Genomic DNA, 5,641 nt, shown 5'->3' with positions numbered 1-5,641 from the left:
TTAAAGTTTCGCGGACTGCAGGTGCAAGTCGGTCCACCATTGCAGCTTCTGACCTCATTTTGATCCGCGCCAATCTCACAATGATGTCTTTGTATCGACCACCTGCGAAAATCTCTTTATAGTAAGACTATCCGTCGTATCAATTATACTGCCCTCTGGTAGCCAACGATTTCACTAACGTGATGGGTGACTCCCGCCACAGCATTTGTAGCGATTTCGTATAAAAATAAACGGAACTCGGTCGTATTTGCAAGATCATGCTGAGAAGGGTCGAAAGGTCGGATGACACGTGCGTTTAAGATGCCGGCCCTTTTCTTGGGTACTCAATAAATTATGGAGGTGTGGACGTCATTGCAATGCCTTCGGTCGTGTGCGGGAGTCGGATTACCACACGAAGTAATGCTATGCGATTGAAGTTAGCGCTTTAAAATGCCGCTTTTAATATATTAGATAAAACTGTGCATCTTCTTTTTGGATGAAAGAACTTTAATACGATTGTGTTGCAATAGATGTAAGAATATTCTTTAATGATTTGTGTTGCAATATATTCAAGAACATTTTAAATTTCAATTCAACGTGACTAATACTTTTAATGAAAAATCTACAGTTATTATCATTAAGATATAAAAATTATCTTTTTAAGCTGTAGAAAAAGTTTCTGAAATTGTTAAATCTTTGTATACAAGCACGTAATATAAATATTTATTATTGAACACTTATTCTATTTATTATATATGTTTTTTAAATCTTTCAATTTAATTTAAAGATATTAAACGTTATTAAATTTTAAATTCTTTCAAAAGACAAGGATTTAGTATCGATTTTTATTAGTAAACTACTCGGTTTAATATTTGATGCATGGCAAGAAACATATCCAGTTTTGAAATATTCATTCTGCCGATATGAATGCTGATTTTAAATATTAAGTCAAATTTTAAAAATTTGCTCCTGTGTACTAATTCTAAAGTACAATTTAGGTCACAAATAGGATTGTCTGTTGCTGAATTCCAGTGTCAAACATTCCAAAACCTACCTTCTTACGTTCTTTCTTTAATGGAATGTCTTACGTCAATGAAATGTAACGCCCAGGTTCGTGTTGTGATTACAAGAGTGGTACTGTCTGTTAAAAACAATATACAATAAATTCTTAAGAAAGAAATCTAATACTTCACTGTAAATATAGTGTTATTCTTCTTTTTTGACTCAAATGCATTATTTGCTAAATAAATAAACTGTTATAAATATATATCATAGTTAATTTCTTAGCTTTTACATAGAACTAAAAACTATATCCTTATAAAATTACTAAAAAGTTCTCTATAACAGTTCATTTATGTTATTTTATGGGCAAGAATTTTATGTAAAATTGCACTACTTATGAGGCCTCACACAATTATATAACTACATATCAATACTTATGTCCCAGGAGGGAAGACGATACTCAACCATGTGGGTGGATGGGAGCATCTAATACCTCTTCCTGCCACCAAGGTATGAACACCTTTCGAGAATATTAATAGCCTATTTAGTAACACAGGTGTTCACTCAGACCACGTGACTAGAGAGAAACTGATTGGCCACAATTATCTATTCTCCATCCTTATTTTCTTTTTTCCATCTTATCACTTCTTAAACAGAAAGAGATTTCTGCTTTGTAATATAAAGAACCATTCGTTGTAGTGTACTGTACATAGTAATAAATAAATCGAATGTTTACTAACTTAAATAGTATTATTTAAACGAAGAAAGTAATAGCCTATTGTCGCTTAACTCATTAATTACCTCTAAGTATATTAAAATACTTTTAATCTTTATAGATAAAGGATGCAACAAAATATATTTCGAATAATGTAATGTTTGTATTGAGAAATTGGAGACCATAGAAGGGTTTGCCATATAAGAAAGGCAAATTACGAGTAAAATAAAAATTCAATAAAGTATTCCTAATTTGATTATTAGAAAATTGAAAAAGTCTCAGTGATTTCTCAACTAAAAATAAAGAGTAAGAATTTCGGAAGCCTTCCATTTTCGATAAGCATACCTATTTTCAACTGTGAAATGTGGGGCCATCTGGAGAGTGAGCTTCCAGTTCTCTCGTTCTCGACTGCGTGGCGTCTCCTATGACGTCATTGACCCGCAGCTCCCTCTGGTGCGAAGGGCATCTGAAGTGCACGTTCCAAAGATTGTAGACAGTTTGAGGTCGATCCGGATATAGAAAGGACCTTTCAAAACCGTTATCTCAAAAGGCGAAAAAATTCACATCCCAATACTTACCTGATGGCACATTCCTAAGATAAAATCCACTTTATTTTGGGGACAAATGAAGGTGACAGCTTTCAGCCACTGATTCTTTTTTTTTTTTTTTTGATGTAATCTGAAAGAAAAACTCCATATTTTATCCACTTAAATAATAGATTATAAATCTAATATGTGCACATTATTTTTAAAAAGGAGAATTAAGATTATCCTAGGAAAAAAAATTACAACAGTCGCTATAAAATTATTTTGATGGGATGGTCTACGTCTGGACAAAATTAGTTTTCTGAGATACGAAATAAGAAAATCCTGACTTTCTCTAGATTAATGACCGTGTTTGCGATCGTAACTTTATAATTATGCGCTTTTATTCAGTCTTATCAAAGTATGAATATAAATAATCATAAAACCTGTAATTTTTATGTAATATATCATTCCGTGCAACAATCAAGTTTAAATCTCTATTTTCTATGTATAAAAATAAAGTACTAACAGACTTCAGTTATTCAATCTCTATTTTCATCTTCAAATTTAAAGTTTTCTAAGAATTTTTAAAACTATGCCAGATGTTTAAGCGCAATTTGTCTCAGCAAAAATTGCACGGAGAAAAAAAGACGTTACAAGTAGAAGAGCGCACCTGTTTGACTGACCATCACCTTCGAATACAACATTCTGTTACGGTGGCATAATTTAGACTTGTGATAAAAATCTTTATATTTGATGCATCGTATACGTTTTATCTTATATTAAATCCCTAAAAATTAATAAATGGTGTATGAATTATTTATTTTTAAATAAAACGATTAGATGGGAATCGAGATAAACAAGATTTTCTTGTATTTTAAACTTCATCCTGCGGTTTTAATTTATCTGAACTGTGAATTTTATAACTAAGTAAAACAATTTATAAACAATATACTACACTTTATGTATTTAACAACTTTGAATAATTATTTATTTGGCCTACTATGAAAAATGTTGATTTATTTAGAATTATCGAATTATCCAAAAAACAAAAAAGTATAGGTATTGGCCTAATAGAGGGAAAAAAATGCTTTCCAGTGGTACCAGGCGCGAATGAAAACTTCTGCTGTGCTCCTTTTCTCTATTGTTTACAGTTCCTGCATAAAAAATGAACTGTTTAAGTTATATAATCAACTTATTGCTAATAATATATTACAAGAAAATTTAGTGTACTATTTTAAATTACAAAATTTATAAGCGTGTACTGCCAAGAAACTGACTTACCTGCTTAAAATTTACTCGAATACACAAGTGAAAATCAATATGTTTTGGTTTATTTATAATAATTTTTATTGTTAACGCAAATGTGTGGCTTTTTTAAATTGAAAATTTCAAAAATGTTAACTTTTAGGAATAAAAAAACTGAAACTATTTAACAAAAATTGGTTAATTGGTCGATTTGATAACCATGCAAGCTACAATAGAATCGATTATCTAATCAAAATGATCTATACTTTCGCCAATTAATCTTTAATAATTAAATGCACGAAAAATATTTTTGCATATTTTTGACAAAAAAATCCTCTTATCTTCTTTAGACTATAGAAAAATCGTAATATATCTAATCCCATTTATCTGAAGATACGGCAATCGACGTTTCGTCATGAATAACCTAAGCCCGGAGCGATGTGGAAGAAAAAAAATAAAAAAAGAAAAAAAAACATTTATTGTTGCGAAGGGAGCTGGGAGGAGTTATATTTCCCCCTCTTGTGTGATGCTTGCAGGTGGACAGGGTCGGGACTGCACCTGTTACCCCGCCCTCTGTCCGATGGGTTGCTTATATCAGTAATTTATCGCTTGTCCTGTGGTTTAGGATGTTACATTCTTCTCTTCTTTGATTCGTTGTATGAAAGAAGGGGGTGAAATTTAATCGTCCTGATTCGTCGTTCTTTAATGATTTCTCTTCTTAATAACTAGCATTAAACATTCTACGTTTAGTCTAGAAACAATTGTTTTTAAATATATTTTTATATCAAGAAGGGTCGTTTCTATTGCACGAAAATGATTATCTTCATCAATTTTCTTATTATATGTACCTAATTGTTTTTCTTTATATCGTATTTGGAATATTTTAGTTTTTTTTTCAAATTCTTTTAGCCAAATTCGTCTGCTACTAAATAATTATTCCCTATCATTTTCACTAACTACTGTATATTAAAAGAAATAAAAGTATTGTTGGAATTTTTATTTTGAAATGAATCGGAAAAAACGAATTTTATTCCAATGCTGATTTTAAATCCGTCTATTTTATATTGTTCTTTATTAACTTATTTTCACTTTATAATCACTTTCATAAAGATAATCATGTTTATATATGTGTCAGACGAATATAAATAATTTCTATATTCGATTATAAGCAGTAATAAACTGTATATTTATAATACTTTATTGTTTATCTTCGGAACGTAAAGTTTAGTTTTAAAATGTAGTTTTAAATATCGGAAGATTGAATTGTTAAGTAGATTATTATATTCATAAAATTTTATCATATTAACATTCTCGGCATTGTTTTACTGTCGAGAAAAGTTATTGAGGAAGAGATCTTATTTCTCAACCTTATTCTTTTAGTAAAATTTATCTTTCTGGGGATAAAAAAAGAGGCCACATTTTTTTCTACGTTCCTCTTTTTGTCCTAAGCCGAGTAGAAGCAAATTTTCTTCTTTCTAGATGGACACGTAGACTAATGTAGGTCGTTGTATGGCTGTCGGCTGGAATGTTCGGTCGTGATGTGCTAGCACGTGCCATTCTATGTCACAATACTGATAAATATATGTCCTATGTTAAGTCTATTAGAAAGTTGGTCGACTTTTCGGATTTAAGATGAACAGAATTTAGGCCTCTGTATTTATACAAAAGAACAATGAAGTTTTGTGTTCATTCATTGGAATAAATGTTAGCGGAATCATACAAGGCACAACAAGTTCTTTGACCTAGAAGTTTTCTACAAAGCAATGTCATTGACGAATGAAAATAAAACGTGAACTCTTCGGAACTTTTAATTTTCATTCTTAACTATAAATATAATATAATTATTTTATTACTCGTTTGAAATTCGTCAAAATATTTAACTTCACTCGTATACATTTAAGAAAATGATATTTTTTAATTCGATAAATCTCAAATCAATTCTGTAAACTCTCTTAAATCTCTCTTAGTATTGCAATTTGCTCATAACAATAAATCTATAGTTGTCATAATTTTATAATGCAATATTCGACAGCAATATTTTATGTCAAACACAAAGAATATAAATTTGTTCATAATATATGATTCGCTTGAAAAACACGAAGTAGGGCAAGCTACTTTCTGAATATGTGTATAAAACTACCGAAAGGCAAATTAAATAATGCCAAATAGAACA

Source organism: Centruroides vittatus, unplaced genomic scaffold, assembly GCF_030686945.1.
Source record: "Centruroides vittatus isolate TY-2023 unplaced genomic scaffold, ASM3068694v2 contig_717, whole genome shotgun sequence".
Lineage (NCBI taxonomy): Eukaryota > Metazoa > Arthropoda > Arachnida > Scorpiones > Buthidae > Centruroides > Centruroides vittatus.
The sequence above is the reverse complement of the archived record's forward strand: the minus strand, read 5'-3'. Positions refer to the sequence as shown.